We start from the raw sequence: 16,951 nt of genomic DNA, 5'->3' as shown, positions 1-16,951 counted from the left end.
GTACCTGCTTCCACCACCTCCCCCGGCAGCAAGTTCCAGGCACTCACCACCCTCTGTGTAAAGAACTTGCCTCGCACATCCCCTCTAAACTTTGCCCCTCGCACCTTAAACCTATGTCCCCTAGTAACTGACTCTTCCACCCTGGAAAAAAGCTTCTGACTATCCACTCTGTCCATGCCGCTCATAACTTTGTAAACCTCTATAATGTCACCCCTCCACCTCTGTCGTTCCAGTGAAAACAATCCGGGTTTATCCAACCTCTCCTCATAGCTAATGCCCTCCAGACCAGGCAACATCCTGGCAAACCTCTTCTGTACCCTCTCCAAAGTCTCCACGTCCTTCTGGTAGTGTGGCGACCAGAATTGCACGCAATATTCTAAGTGTGGCCTAACTAAAGTTCTGTACAGCTGCAGCATGACTTGCCAATTTTTATACCCTGTGCCCCGACCGATGAAGGCAAGCATGCCGTATGCCTTCTTGACTACCTTATCCACCTGCATTGCCACTTTCAGTGACCTGTGGACCTGTACGCCCAGATCTCTCTGCCTGTCAATACTCCTAAGGGTTCTGCCATTTACTGTATACCTCCCACCTGTATTAGATCTTTCAAAATGCATTACCTCACATTTGTCTGGATTAAATTCCATCTGCCATTTCTCAGCCCAAGTCTCCAACCGATCTATATCCTGCTGTATCCTCTGACAATCCTCATCACTGTCTGCAACTCTACCAACCTTTGTGTCGTCCGCAAACTTACTAATCAGACCAGCTAAATTTTCCTCCAAATAATTTATATATACTACGAAGAGCAAAGGTCCCAGAACTGATCCCTGCGGAACACCAAAGTCACATCCCTCCATTCAGAAAAGCACCCTTCCACTGCTACCCTCTGTCTTCTATGACCGAGCCAGTTCTGTATCCATCTTGCCAGCTCACCTCTGATCCCGTGTGACTTCACCTTTTGTACCAGTCTGCCATGAGGGACCTTGTCAAAGGCTTTACTGAAGTCCATATAGATAACATCCACTGCCCTTCCTTCATCAATCATCTTTGTCACTTCCTCAAATAACTCAATAAAATTAGTGAGACACGACCTCCCCTTCACAAAACCATGTTGCCTCTTGCTAATATGTTTGTTTGTTTCCAAATGGGAGTAAATCCTGTCCCGAAGAATCCTCTCTAATAATTTCCCTACCACTGACGTAAGGCTCACCGGTCTATAATTTCCTGGATTATCCTTGCTACCCTTCTTAAACAAAGGAACAACATTGGCTATTCTCCAGTCCTCTTGGACCTCACCTGTAGCCAATGAGGATGCAAAGATTTCTGTCAAGGCCCCAGCAATTTCTTCCCTTGCCTCCCTCAGTATTCTGGGATAGATCCCACCAGGCCCTGGGGACTTATCTACCTTAATGCTTTGCAAGACACCCAACACCTCCTCCTTTTTGATAATGAGATGACTGAGACTATCTACATTCCCATCCCTAGGCTCATCATCCACCAAGTCCTTCTCCTTGTTGAATACTGATGCAAAGTACTCATTTAGTACCTCGCCCATTTCCTTTGACTTCCCACATAGATTCCCATCTCTGTCCTTGAGTGGTCCAACCCTTTCCCGAGTTACCCTCTTGCTCTTTATATACGTATAAAAACCCTTGGGATTTTCCTTAATCCTATTTGCCAATGACTTTTCATGACCCCTTTTAGCCCTCCTGACTCCTTGCTTAATTTCCTTCCTACTGTCTTTATATTCCTCAAGTGCTTCGTCTGTTCCTAGCCTTCCAGCCCTTACAAATGCTTCCTTTTTCTTTTTGGGTAAATATTTTTAAAATATATGTTGTGACCTGTGGAGAAGTGAGACTAGAAATAACATTACACTCCGTCGAAACACTTCATAGCGATAATAATAGAGAACAGTCTTTTCACCCGTCTTCTGTTTTGGTGGGGGGTGGGGGGTGCGTGGAATGTCTTCACCCAGGACAGCTAAAGCTGCCCAGGCACACTCCTGTTCCGGGCAGCTCCCGCTGTCCCAGGGCAGGTAGTTGGGATGGGATGGAGCTCCCTATTTGATGATGACTGGTATGACCTGGTGAGAAAGGTGTCTAGGGGCCCCTCTTAGCTTTCACCTGGTCTTACTGTAACAGGGTTTAATTTTAAATACACCGTGTTTTTAGGTGAATCCTTGTTCACTGCTTTCCAATTATAAGACAAAGAAACCAGAACACACAGGCTTTCTTAGGTTTAAAGAAGAAAAGTTGAAATTTATTAAACATAAACTCTAATAGGGTTGACGCCTATGGATACACAACACGCCCACACTAGCCTGCATACACGATACACACATGCAAGTAGAGACAGAAAAGAGCAGAAGAAAAATTAAATTGGAAATATTTGAGGCAATATCTGAAGAGTCGTTGTTACATATCTTGGAGCTCACTGTAGAATCCTTGATTGTTGGTAGTTCTTGTTTTTCGTTGGGGCCCAGTATTCTTCTTAAACCTTGTTTGCTGCAGGAGACATTTCTCTCTTGGGGTTTACGTGCCTTCAGTGGATTCAGAGGCTTGTGAGATAGAGTTGGGAGCAGACAGGAGAGATATTCTCTGTCCAGGAGCAAACAATCTTTCTGAGTTCAAAATCTCTGTGACGAGTTCAAAAAACCCTAGAACAGCCAGTTAGTCATGTGACTAACTGGTCCAACCAGTCCTGGCTCCTGTGGATTGCATAACACCAGCAGGCCCTGGAATATGCTTCCCCACCCCCTCACTGTCTGGTGATCAACATCCATTGTGGGTTGAATGTGTTGGGGAATGGTCCTTTGTCTACACAAGCGCCGTCTGTTTGGATGTAAATGTTTTTTTCAGCCACAGCTGATCTCTTCAACAAGTCATTTCCTCACTCCAGCAACTGTTCAAAATCAATGTTCAGTGCAAAACCTTCCTCTCACCCTCAGACTCAGTCTCTCTCCCTCCCTCCCTGCAGCAGTTGCACAGCCTCCAGCACACAGCCCACAGTCAGCTGAACTTCGTTGTTGCATGCTGGTTCAGAGCAGCTCCAATCAGCCAGCAGTCAATCCAATGCTGTACCTGTCCTGGGAGTGTTTGATGGGGACAGTGTAGAGGGAGCTTTACTCTGTATCCAACCCCGTGCTGTACCTGCCCTGGGAGTGTTTGATGGGGACAGTGCAGAGGGAGCTTTACTCTGTATCTAACCCCGTGCTGTACCTGTCCTGGGAGTGTTTAATGGGACAGTGTAGAGGGAGCTTTACTCTGTATCTAACCCCGTGCTCCCTCTACACTGTCCCATCAAACACTCCTAGGACAGGTACAGCATTGGATTGACTGCTGACTGATTGAAGCTGCCCTGGGAGTTTTTGATGGGGACAGTGTAGAGGGAGTTTTACTCTGTATCTAACCCTGTGTTGTACCTGTCCTGGGAGTTTTGATGGGACAGTGCAGAGGGAGCTTTACTCTGTATCTAACCCCCGTACTGTACCTGTCCTGGGACTGTTTGATGGGACAGTGTAGAGGGAGCTTTACTCTGTATCTAACCCCCGTACTGTACCTGTCCTGGGACTGTTTGATGGGACAGTGTAGAGGGAGCTTTACTCTGTATCTAACCCCGTGCTGTACCTGTCCTGGGAGTGTTTGATGGGACAGTGCAGAGGGAGCTTTACTCTGTATCTAACCCCGTTTTTTTTTTTTTATCTAACCCCGTGCTGTACCTGTCCTGGGAGTGTTTGATGGGGGACAGTGTAGAGGGAGCTTTACTCTGTATCTAAACCCCGTTTTTTTCTTTTCCCTTTTTTTTCTTTTTTTTTTGTCAGTTTGACTGAAGGAGTGCACATATCTGGCTGCTAAATTCTGAACCCACTTGGCTCCCCCTCCACCCAGCACAAATTAATCTGCCCTCGGAGTGTTTGATGGGGACAGTGTAGAGGGAGCTTTACTCTGTATCTAACCCCGTGCTGTACCTGTCCTGGGAGTTTTGATGGGACAGTGTAGAGGGAGCTTTACTCTGTATCTAACCCCGTGCTGTACCTGTCCTGGGAGTGTTTGATGGGACAGTGTAGAGGGAGCTTTACTCTGTATCTAACCCAGTGCTGTACCTGTCCTGGGAGTGTTTGATGGGACAGTGCAGAGGGAGTTTTACTCTGTATCTAACCCCGTGCTGTACCTGCCCTGGGAGTTTTGATGGGACAGTGCAGAGGGAGTTTTACTCTGTATCTAAACCAGTGTTGTACCTGTCCTGGGAGTGTTTGATGGGACAGTGTAGAGGGAGCTTTACTCTGTATCTAACCCAGTGCTGTACCTGTCCTGGGAGTGTTTGATGGGACAGTGCAGAGGGAGTTTTACTCTGTATCTAACCCCGTGCTGTACCTGCCCTGGGAGTTTTGATGGGACAGTGCAGAGGGAGTTTTACTCTGTATCTAAACCAGTGTTGTACCTGTCCTGGGAGTGTTTGATGGGACAGTGTAGAGGGAGCTTTACTCTGTATCTAACCCAGTGCTGTACCTGTCCTGGGAGTGTTTGATGGGACAGTGCAGAGGGAGTTTTACTCTGTATCTAACCCCGTGCTGTACCTGCCCTGGGAGTTTTGATGGGACAGTGCAGAGGGAGTTTTACTCTGTATCTAACCCAGTGCTGTACCTGTCCTGGGAGTGTTTGATGGGACAGTGTAGAGGGAGCTTTACTCTGTATCTAACCCAGTGCTGTACCTGTCCTGGGAGTGTTTGATGGGACAGTGCAGAGGGAGTTTTACTCTGTATCTAACCCCGTGCTGTACCTGCCCTGGGAGTTTTGATGGGACAGTGCAGAGGGAGTTTTACTCTGTATCTAACCCAGTGCTGTACCTGTCCTGGGAGTGTTTGATGGGACAGTGTAGAGGGAGCTTTACTCTGTATCTAACCCTGTGTTGTACCTGTCCTGGGAGTGTTTGATGGGACAGTGCAGAGGGAGTTTTACTCTGTACAGGGTGACGGTGCTTCACTGTGATTTTTCTATGGTCACTTGGTCGTACAGAATTGAGAATTGCTGAAAAAAGAGACATACGGTCAAAGCTTTTCATCTTGCACTCATCAGGACAGATGCAAGAATGCAAATTTCAAAGGGAGCAACAATTTATACAGCATGAGAAAAAGGGTGCTGATTGGTTGGCAAGTTGAGTCTGATTGGTCGAGGCGTTCCCGTGGAGAATACACATGGGCACTATTGCTCCCCATGCTTTGGTTTAATTCAAAAAAGGCACATGGCCTGGACATGTTCCTTCTGCCTGCAGAGGACAGGTCCCTACGTATGAATATATGAAGCATCTAGCAAGCGTAAGAGCCACATCGCGAGCCCGACTGATGATTTTAAATTGTGTTTTAAATTGAGTTTTGCAAGTGCTGGCTGGTTGAGTACAGTTAGTACCCTGCCTATTGTGAACAGCCAAAGGGACATGTTGCTTGATACGATCGGCCAGTTGTTGGGACGTTCGGCCTATGTACCAGGCATTACACTGGAACTGGAATTCATGTACCATGTTACTCATTTGCGTGGAGGACAGAATGTCTTTTTATCTTGACAGCAGCAACATGCTTGTGGAAAACACCACTGGTGTTGAAAAGCTTCGACAACATGGTTTTTCTGTGTTATGTTTGTGAGAGGGGAACGATATAAATGCCGCTGCGTTTGTTTATACTCCAGTGACTTGAGCCTATTATCCAAGCTTAACATTCCAGTGCAGTACTGTGGGAACACTGCACTGTCAGAGTTACCGTCTTTCGGATGAGACATTAAATTGAGGCCCTGTCGGCCCTCTCAGGTGGAGGTAAAACATCCCAGGGCACTATCTTTAAGAAGAGCAGGGGAGTTTTCCCAGGTGTCCTGGCCAATATTTATCCCTCAATCAACATCGCAACAAACAGATTTATCACATTGTGTTTGTGGGATCTTGCTATGTACCAATTAGCTGCCATGCTTTATAAATAAATGCAAGTTAAACAGCTCAATAGACAGTGCACTTGGGTACCATGCCACTGAGCAACACTCTCACTGAATGATCGACCGTCTATGACCCATAATGGGCACTGGGAAGATGAGAAGTTTGGTGAAAGCCAGGGTGAGGGAACGGTGATACAAGAGTTGGAATGATTATTTACAAGGTCCTTCTGCACATGTGCACTCATCCTACAACAGCAGATAGATTCCTGCAATCCAATCACTGACACACTGACACAAGTAACACAGTGTGAGAGATCCCTCGCAGGATGTAACTGGAACCTACAATGAAGGTGTGAATAGCAGGAGGATTCGATTGCAAAAAGGGCAAAATGCCAAATGGTAAATCTACTCCCGTGATCTGTCAACCGTGTCCAAGGATATGATAAATATTTCACCTGTGACGACACCAAGCAAATGACAAACCAGTCCTCCTTCGGGACCCGAGAGAGAGATACGAGAGTATACGCAGCACACTGATAACTCCAGCCTCGAATGCCTAGCAGAGGGGCAAGAGGGGGCAAGATCTGGGAAAGGTTTGTGTGTGTCTGACCCAGAACCTGCACAATATTTAACGGCACATTGGAATATTACACCAGCCAACTCCCCGCCTCACCTCTCCGACTACCCTCTCTGACTCCTCTTCGCACCCAACTCCCCTCCCCTCCCCCTCCCCGACACCCCTCCCCGGCTCCTCTCCCCCTCCCCGACTCCTCTACCCCTCCCGACTCCCCTCCCCCTCCCCGACTCCCCACCCTCTCCCAGATGCCCCTCCCCCTCCCCCTCTGCTACATCCCACTTCCTCCCCAACTCCACCTCCCCCCCGCCCCAACTCGTCTCCCCCTCCCCTCCTGTCCCTGGCACTCCTTCTCCTCCTGAACTCCCATCCCCCACTCCCCACTCCCCACCCCCTCCTTAATTCAATCCCTCTCTCTCTGACTCCCTTTCCCAGCCTACCATCTACCCTCCCCAAATACCAACAATTCCCCTCTTCGTCTGCCCTTTCCTCCCTGATTCCTCTCCCCCAACTACCACCTCCACTGCCCACCTCCCTTCCCCCTCCCCCTTCTCATCCCTGACCCTGCCCACCCCCTCCCCACCCTCTCTCCTCCCCAAGTAAATGATTGGCTGTAAAGGATTTCAGAGAGTTCCTGATGCTTTGAAAGACGCTGTCTTTTTTACTATTTGTCATTGAGTCACATGATCTGACGACACCAGCAAATGTTTGAAGATGAAAACTCGCCTCTTCTTGCTCCCCATAAATGTTGTGAAGAGCCTGCCAGCGACACTCGATCACTGACCACCCTGGGTACACAGAGTGTCGGCATTCACCCTCACTCCACCATCACCCCACCATCATTTATGGTCACTCCACCGTCATCCACCGTCATCCACCATCATTCATGGTCACTCCACCGTCATTCATGGTCACTCCACCGTCATTCTCAGTCACTCCACCGTCATTCCACCGTCATCCACCAACGCTCACCGTCATTCACCGTCACTTCACCGTCATTCTCCGTCAGTCCACCATCATTCACCATCATCCACCAAAACTCACCGTCATTCACCGTCACTTCACCGTCATTTTCCGTCACTCCACCATCATTCCACCGTCATTCACCGTCATTCAGTGTCACTCCACCATCATTCACCGTTGCTCCACTGTCACTCCACCGTAATTCCCCGTCACTCCACCGTCATTCCACCATCACTCCGCTGTAATTTACTGTCACTTCACTCACTCCACCTTTCCCCCAGTAAGCTGAATCCACAATCAATCTTATTTCGATGTCACTAACACTAGCACATTCTTATTCAGAAGTTTATGACATTGGAACTTTATCAAATCCCTTTCTCGAAAGTGTCCGTGTGGTCTCGCCCTCACCATTGCTTTAATTACCTCCACGGGGAATTTCAGCAACTTAGTGAGGCGTAGCTCAGTGTTCCGGAATCTTCCACTCACCAGCCCTTGTGCTGTTTAGACAGTGTTGACACTAGAAATGCTGCCAAGCACTTTAACCCACCGTGTCTGTGACCTCTCATTTCCAGGATTCTTCAGTGTTGAGATAAACTACTAGATGTTTCTTTCTAATCTTAATTCATTCTTGAGATGCGAATGTCACTGACAAGGCTGACATTTATTGCCCAACCCTAGCTGGGGAGTCTCGGACTGGGAGACATAGTCTAAAAATTAAGACTAGGCTTTTCAGGAATGAAATTAGGAAAAACTTCGACACACAAAGGCCTGGATTCTACAGAGGCCTCGACATCGGGATCCGTGGCTGGGGGCGGGGGGGGGGGTGGGGAAGGGGGGGGTTTCTGAAGATGGCTCCAGATGAGGTCCGTCATGGACCTTGACGACGGCAGGGCCCAGCCTGATATTGCCGGCGATGGCGAGGCCTCATGGCGGCACACCCAAAAAACCCCCCCCGCAACCACCACGCCCCCGCCCGCTGCTCGGTGATGGGATCGCAATTTCAATATTTAAATAAATTAAAATACCTGAATTAAAGAGTCTCCCATCACCTGCTACTGTCCCGCCTCAGTCTTCGCCCCAGCAGCCGGCAATCCCATGTCTTCGGGTCCCCGCCCAGGGAAACGGGGCGGAACACTGGTGGGAAGTTGGGGGGGTGGTGGAGGTAGGTTTATCAGTGCGATGGGGACGGGGTCAAATTAACGTCATGGGTGTCGGGGACGGTGGGAAGGGTTATAGTTTAAAGTTTGTGCAGTTTGCGGGGGTGGGGGGAGAAGGTCAGATGGTAAAGGTAAGTGTTTTGTGGGGGGGGGGAGGGCAAATAATTAATTTAATTGTTATGGGGGGGTGGGGGAGGGGCAAAATGCCATGTAACTTTAAATATTTAAATCTGCCTGTAGGACTAAGAGCCCTTTAAAAATGGCACCATTGCCAGGGAGGGACGGCCCACCCCCTCCACATGATTGGAAGGGGGCGGGGCCTGCCCTGGATATTTAAATGAGCCACGGCGCTTGGCAGAACAGGCACGAGGGGCTGAATGGCCTCCTCATGTTCCTATGTTTTTGTTCCCAGTTGTCCTGGGAAGCTGGTGCTGGGCCTTCTTCCCGAACCACTGGTAGTGGTTTGATGCAACCGAGTGACCGCTTCAGAGAGCAGCTATGAGTCAATCATGTTGGTGTGGGACTGGAGTCACATATAGGCCCAGAGCAGATAAGGACAGCTGGCTTCCTTCTCTAAGAGACATTAGAAACAGAGAAAATTTACAGCACAGAAGGAGGCCATTCAGCCCATCGTGTCTGTGCCAGCTGAGGAAATGTTATCCTGCCTAATCCCACCTTCCAGGTCTTGGTCCATAGCCCTTGGTCCATAATTACACCACGTCAAGTGCTTATCCAAGTGTTTCTTAAATTGAATGAGGATTTTTTGCCTCAACCACCCTTTCAGGCAGTGAGTTCCAGACCCCCACCGCCCTCTGGGTGAAACAAATACTCAACTCCCCACTAAACTGATTACTTTAAATCTGAGCCGCCGGTTATTGATCTCTCTGCTAATGGAGTTAGGCACTTCCTATCCACTCTATCTAGGCCCCTTGTAATTTTATACACCTCAATTAAATCTCCCCTCAGCGAACCAGTTAGGTTTTTACAACAATTCAACAGCTTCTTGGTCACATTTACTGAGACCAGCTTTTAATGCGCAAATTTTTATTGGCTGAATTCAAATTCAGTGAGATTTGATAAACGTGATTAAATTGAGGTACAAGTACTAAAAGGAGTCTGACACTCTGACTAGGAGTAAAAACAAGAAATGCTGGAATCACTCAGCAGGTCTGGCAGCATCTGCGGAAAGAGAAGCAGAGTTAATGTTTCGGGTCAGTGATCCCTTCTACGTTAACTCTGCTTCTCTTTCCACAGATGCTGCCAGACCTGCTGAGTGATTCCAGCATTTCTTGTTTTTATTTCAGATTTCCAGCATCCGCAGTATTTTGCTTTTACTCTGACTAGGAGGTTGGTTAAAGAAGAGAAAACACAGTGGGCAGTGGTTAAATGGACGTTTACTGGGCTGGGGAGATGTGAACAGTGCTTTCTGTGAGGATGACCAACTTCTGACCATTCTTCCACCCCAAATAAATGACGTCTGGAAACCAGCTGGCCAGTTTTACAAGTTCAGGATAATATCATAACCATTGAACATCTCTCTCCACCACGCACAGCCTTCTACACCAACATCCTTCACGGGTTATTAACAAAACCCTGCAACCCTGGAAAAATCGGAGCGTCCAATGGAAATCCAAAGCATGCTCAATCTTTGTGCCCACAATAGATACCGTTATCGAACCCCGTTTTTATTTTTTTGTTCTTTTCTTTTCTTATTTTCCAAAGATAACTTCTTGCTCCTTCCCTGTTTCCGCCCCACCCCCCCCCCCCCCCAACGCCCCCAAACCCCCACACCGGCCCTTTACCCCACAACATCAATTCTCCATGGATGGGCGAGGCAGCACTGATTTTGGCAGGCTATCTAACTACAGGAGGCATCGCCAGTGACCCGAATGCCCTCTTCACACATCCTTTCCAGCAGCTAGTACTGGTGATGATCAGGGGTGGACACCCAGGCAAAATTCCAGCCCCTCCTTTTAGCTCACAGACAACCCCTGCAAAATCATCCCTGTGAGTGTTTAATGGGACAGTGTAGAGGAGATTTACTCTGTATCTAACCCCCGTACTGTACCTGTCCTGGGAGTGTTTGATGGGGACAGTGTAGAGGGAGATTTACTCTGTATCTAACCCCGTGCTGTACCTGTCCTGGGAGTGTTTGATGGGACAGTGTAGAGGGAGCTTTACTCTGTATCTAACCCACGATTTAAAAAAAAATAACTTTATTAAAAACAGATAAATAAACAAAAAAAAACTCAAATTAAAATGCCATTCTCGGCGTCGACAATGCACTCCAGTCCCTGCGGTGCCCACCGGTTGCGGAAGGTCTCAAGCGTACCGGCGGACACCACATGTTCCTTCTCCAGAGACACCCGGGTGCGAACGTAACCGCGGAAGAGGGGCAGGCAATCGGGGAGGATGGACCCCCCTGACGGCCCGCAACCTGGACCTGTGAATTGCCATCTTGGCCAGGCCCAGGAGCAGACCGACGAGGAGATCCTCCTCCCGGCCCATGCCCCTCCGCACCGGGTGCCCAAAGATCAGGAGCGTGGGACTGAAGTGCAGCCAGAACTTGAGGAGCAGCCCCTTCAGATACTCAAAGAGGGGCTGCAACCTCGTACACTCCGTATATACGCGGAACACGGACTCGTCCAGGCCGCAGAAAGTTCAGGCAGCCTGGGAGTGCGTGAACCTACTTAAAGGTCTATTGCACGGGACTGCTCTGTGCAGCACCCTCCATCCCAGGTCCCCCATGTAAAGGGGGAAGACTCCCGCGTACAGAGACCTCCATCGGGGTTTCCCCTCGCCGCCAGATGGCAACGCGGACCGCCAGGGCGTGTCCGGCCGGCTGACGAGGGCGAGGAAGTGGAGAGTGTGCAGGAGCAGCCCGTACAGGAAACCTCTCCACGCCGATTGGAATGGCACGGAGGGCATTTCCGAGAGGCGGCTCAGGTTGTGCGGGACCGGCTCCTGAGGAGGGTTTCGGGGCCTGGGTCCGATGAGCAGTTCCGGCCGAGCGGGAGTCAGCTCGGCCGGGATCGCACCGCACTTCCAAGCCCCCTCGCTACCCGCAGTGAGGGGCGTCCCGGGGGTTTCGGCTACTCCTCCGCCGGCGGGGGAGCGCCCTGACTGGAGGCAACCATGTTCCAGACTCGGAATAGATCCCGGTAAAAGACAGGCAACTCACTCAGAGAGGCGCGGCTAACGGACTCCACCGGGAGCTGCGTGTCGTCTTGAAGGCAGTGACACTGGCGAAAAAAATACGTCGCCAGCGCACACCATCTGGGAGGACGCTCGACGTACAGGTATCTCTGCAGGGTCCGAAGGCGGAGAGTCGCAGCCTGGGTGCGGACGCACACCAGCGACTGACCGCCCTCCTCAATCAGGAGACTCAGGACCGCGGCAGAGACCCAGTGTTTCCTCTTGCCCCAGAAGAAATCGACGAGTTTCTTCTGGATCTTGGTGGCAAATATAGGGGGCGGGGCCAAAGTGACCAACCGGGACCACAGCATGGAGGCCTCCAGTTGGTTTATGACCAACGCTCGGCCCCTGTAGGAAAGCACTCGGAGCAGTCCTGTCCAGCGCCCCAGCTGAGTGGTGACTTTCGCCTCCAACTCCTGCCAGTTTGCCGGCCAGGCTTCCTCAGCGAGGCTAAGGTGGACTCCCAGATAGAGGAGGTGCGTGGTGCTCCACGCAAAAGGTGTCATCTCCTCCGGCAGGGAGTCCACCCGCCACTGACCAACCAGGAGACCGGAACATTTCTCCCAATTGATCACGCAAAGACTGAGCCGGACTGGGCTGATGTCTGACATCACCTCCAGCAGATGATGCAGGTGGTAGAGGAGGAGCTGACTGGGATTAAAGGGCAAGACGTTTGATAACGGAACCCGCTGTGCAGTGGCCTCCAGAAGGTCCACCGGCAGGGAGCTCCCCCCACCAGTGAGCCCCTTACTCAGGGCCAGGGACACCACCCACTCGTTCTTCAGGAAATATACATCTTCGAAGCTGCCACAATGACCGTCGGCCGTTCCCTTTACACGCGCCTCAATTGTCATATTTGGGTGGGTGTAACTCTTCACCCCATGCTTTGTTGTCAAAAGTTTGAAAGGTGACGGGGCAACAGGATCGGCTACAGCAGCTGCTGCAGCATAGGAAGGCCCCGCCACCGGAGAGGACTGAAAAGGCATGGGGTAGAAGAGTTACACCCACTGTGTATTGAGAGAGAGAGAGAGAGGGGTAAAACAATTATCAGACATAACAATAAATCGATACTGTAAGGAGTGAGAGGCAAAGAGGAAGAGGCTGAGGCAGAGGAAGGCCAGGAGGAATCAATCTTTGTAGTTGCAATATCGATCAGTCTTAACACCGGTCGTCTGATTGGAGGAGGGTGATGTCTTCACCTGGGAGAGCCGAAACTGCCCAGACACACCCTTTTCCAGGTGTTATCGCACAACAATAAAGTCTCTTCACCCAGGCAGCTCCCACTGTCCCTGGCCTAATGGTTGGCGTGCGGAGGGAGCTCCCGATTCGATGCTAACGACACAGGAACTCCCCACTGAAACAGGCAGCCCAACCCTGGGTCTTCTCTTCCCCCTTCAACAATCAAATAAAAAAGACTTCAATGCTCCAATCAACCTCACAAAGAATTTCGAGTCCTTGTGTCTTCCTGTTGCCTTCATTTGGTGACAGAATAAGTATAAACCTTCCTCTCTGTCTCATTCTTTCTCTCCCTGCTGCAGTTTCACTGTTTCAACTCACAGCTCACAGTCCACGGTCAACAGTCAACAGACAACAGTCAACAGTCAGCTGAGACTCTTTGTGCACTCAGCACTCAGTATTCCCAATTAGGCAGCAGCCAACTCCAGGTTTGATGGGACAGTGTAGAGGGAGCTTTACTCTGTATCTAACTCTGTGCTGTACCTGTCCTGGGAGTGTTTGATGGGACAGTGTAGAGGGAGCTTTACTCTGTATCTAACCCTGTGCTGTACCTGTCCTGGGAGTGTTTAATGGGACAGTGTGGAGGGAGATTTACTCTGTATCGAACCCTGTGCTGTACCTGTCCTGGGAGTGTTTGATGGGGACAGTGTAGAGGGAGCTTTACTCTGTATCTAACCCTGTGCTGTACCTGTCCTGGGAGTGTTTGATGGGACAGTGTAGAGGGAGCTTTACTCTGTATCTAACCCTGTGCTGAACCTGGTAGTATCTTGGTGAATCTGACTGGTGCTCTGAGTGTGATATCTCTCATCTCGCCACAGACAAATACTCTGTAAAAAAAAGTTGAAGAAATTTCTGGAAATTTAGGGAGTAAATGCTGTTGAAATGTTTGCGTAGTCTCTGAGCTGCTCTCCCTTTTTCTGTGAGGTGTTTTAAGCAGGTTGTAAAGCCACACCCAGCAGTGTTTGGTATGAACACTGTAACTCGGAGCACTTACACCCTCGGGCAACTAAGGTTGATCGGCCATCTCTGATGTCACTTCCCTCGATCGCAGCTGTTCACCTGTGTGGGGTTTGAGGGCCTTCAGTGCAAGGTGCTCCCTCCCTGAACTACAGAGGAGTACGGGACTACAAGAAGCGAGACAGACTTGGGGGAATAGAGGTAGAAGAAGGGAGGAGAGACGGACGCAGACAGGGAGAAGGCGAGGGAGACCGAGAGAGAGGAGACGAGTAAGATTGATAAAGACTGAGAGACGGTAAAAGGAACAGACAGTGCATCAGAGCAAGCCGAAGCAAATGTGAGGCAGTTTGAATAAGAGAATATAAGAGAGAGATAGAAGGTATAGGGAGCAAGAGGGAGAGGGAGAGAGATAGGTAGAGAGACTGATGTAGATAGAAATAGAGATTGAGAGAGACGCAGGGAGCGGGAGAGAGAGATAAAGAACGGAGAGCAGGAGATAGAGATAGAGAAGAGGGACCAGGAGAGAGAATAGAGAACGGGGAGCAGGAGAGAGAGATAGAGAGACGAACAAAATCTCCTGTCACAATCTGGCTGTGGACACCAGTTTGCAGAGAGGTGGGTCAACTCTCTAAGACCAGCGTCTGGACCTGTGCAGATTATGGAGGGAGCCCTGCAGTTGGTAAGTGTTCTCTCTGTAACACTGAGACCCACAGCATTGCAGAATGTGTTTGCTAAGCAGTAAAGGAATTCAAGTAGAGCAATTACATACAACAAGAGTAAACATTCAGGAAATAAAGTTGATGATTGTGCACTGTTTGAGTATGTAATGGCATCTATCCAAGGGAGGCTGGAAGGATAATCACAGGTCAGGAGACAATCTTTAACATCATGGGAAATTTCTAACTGACAAAATCCTCCTGCAAGATTTCCATCTCCTGTCTTCTGACTCCTCGCTGTGAGATTTCCAGGCACCAGCCAGGACTGGGACATCGGTCACACTGACTACAGGCACGGCCAATGTCCGACTCATTTTCTCTTATCCTCCTGTCACTGGCTTTCCCTCCTCACTCACGATTCTTGTGAAACAGCACAATGGCCCTCAGGCACGGAAGGGCAGGGAGAGACAGAGGGGAGGGAAGGGGAGGGCACGAGGGAGAGGAGGGAGAGGGGAGAAGGGGGGAGGGGTGAAGGAGAGGGGAGGGAGGGAGGAGGGGTGAGGAGGAGAGGATAGTGAGGGAGAGGACAGAGAAGAGAAGGAGCTGAGGGAGAGGGGAGGGAGGGAGAGAGGAAGGCAGGGGAGGAGGGGATTCTGAGGGTCAGGGGAAGATGACAAGAGGTACAGTGGAGGGGAGGGAGAGAGGAGGGGGACAGCAGAGGAGGAGAGGGGAAGAAAAAAGAGGAAGAAAGGAAAGGGGAGAGGGGGGGAGGAGAAGATATGATGAGGGGGAAGGAAGAATAGAGGAAAGGCCTAGACCTGGAGGAAGGGAGGGCGATGGAAGGGAGGGCAAGTAGAAGGGAGCGTGAAGGGATGGAGGGTGAGGAAGGGAGGGCAAGGGAAAGGGAATGGAGAGGGAGGAGGAAGGGTTGGGGGCGCTTTTTGCTTTCACTTCTTCTACTTGTCTTCAGTTTAATGTCCTTGCTGCATGTCCAGACCTCGAGCCCAGCTCACTATCAAGTCATTCCAATCTGCTCTACCACCTCTACCCCCCCCCCCCCCCCAACACCATTCCATCATTGGTAGCCATATCTTTATCACCTCCCCACATTCTGCATCTCCTCACTAAATACCTCCCTAGTCACTATCCTCTCCTCAAAGCCTATCATACTGGACTGAGCTTGTCTCCAACTCCATGCTTCATGCTCAGCCACCTCTCTGCTGGAGAATCCTGGAGCAATTTCCCTTGTGAAAATGAAGGTAACTACAAATTATGAAAGATTGTTTATCCCAGCAGTCATAGTAATAGTGAAAGCCACCTGTTAAAACTGCAGACTCAATTAGATTAGAGATTAGAGTTAGAGTGAGGGTTAGGGTTAGGTTGAGGGTTAAGGTGAGGGTGATAGTTAGGGATTATGGGTTAGGTTGAGGGTTAGTGTTAGGGTTAGTGTTAGGGGTTAGGGTGTGGGCTCGGCTGTTGGTTAGGGTTAGGGTTATGATTAGGGTGAGGGTTGGGGTTAGGATGAGGATGACAGTGAAGGTTGGGGTTAGGGGTGAAGGTTAGGGGTGAGGGTGAGGGTTAGGGTTAGGGTGAGGTGAGGGTAGGGGTGAGGGTTAGGGTGAGGGTTGGGGTGAGTGTGAGGGCTAGGGGTAGGGTTAGGGTTAGGGTTAGGGTTAGGGTGAGGGTGAGGGCTAGGGGTAGGGTTAGGGGTAGGGTTAGGGTTAGGGTTATTATACTTCTAACAGAAAGTACGGGTTAGATTTGGATAGGGGGTTAGAGGTTAGGGGTTAGGTTTAGAGGTTAAGGGTTGTGGGTTAGAGTGACACTTCGAGTGAGGGTGAGGTTTAGTGTAAGGGTTAGGGGTTAAGGTGAGGATTAGTGTGAGGGTTAGAGTGAGGTGAGGGTTATGGTTAGGATGAGGGTGAGGGTTAGGGTTAGGGTACATTAGGGTTAGGGTTACAGTTAGGGTTAGGGTTGGGCAGAGTTATGGGTAGCATTAGCGTTGGGGTACATTAGTGTTAGGGTTACAGTTAGGGTAGGGTTCGGATTAGGGTACATTAGGGTTAGGGTTACAGTTAGGGTAGAGATCAGGTTATGGTTAGGGTTAGGGTGTGGGTAGGGTTAGGGTTATGGTAGAGTTAGGGTTAGGGTTAGCATTCGGGTGCGTTAGGTTTAGGGTTACAGTTAGGGTAGAGTTCAGATTATGGTTAGGGATCTGGTTAGGGTTAGGTTATGGTAGAGTTAGGGTTATGGTTAGGGTTAGGTTACATTAGGGTTAGGGTTAGGGTTACA

At 49.9% G+C, this 16,951-nt stretch overlaps 1 protein-coding gene across 4 annotated transcripts in view; it reads left to right on the top strand.

Annotated features, from left to right (window-relative positions):
* Nucleotides 1–14,119: 14,119 nt before the first annotated feature.
* The window catches only part of LOC137367544 (matrix metalloproteinase-21-like), an 86,467-nt gene continuing 83,635 nt past the window's right edge, over nucleotides 14,120–16,951 (top strand). For 3 of the 4 annotated variants that reach the window (XM_068028654.1, XM_068028658.1, XM_068028657.1), the window contains exon 1: nucleotides 14,120–14,682. The gene's annotated coding sequence lies outside the window, so the exon portion shown is untranslated. Of the gene's footprint in view, nucleotides 14,683–15,738; nucleotides 15,919–16,951 lie in introns of those variants that run through there. The other variant, XM_068028655.1, reaches the window with a different exon arrangement.

This window comes from Heterodontus francisci, chromosome 1, assembly GCF_036365525.1.
Source record: "Heterodontus francisci isolate sHetFra1 chromosome 1, sHetFra1.hap1, whole genome shotgun sequence".
NCBI classification, from domain to species: domain Eukaryota; kingdom Metazoa; phylum Chordata; class Chondrichthyes; order Heterodontiformes; family Heterodontidae; genus Heterodontus; species Heterodontus francisci.
Note: the sequence above shows the minus strand (reverse complement) of the source record. Positions and strands in the feature narration are given on the sequence as shown.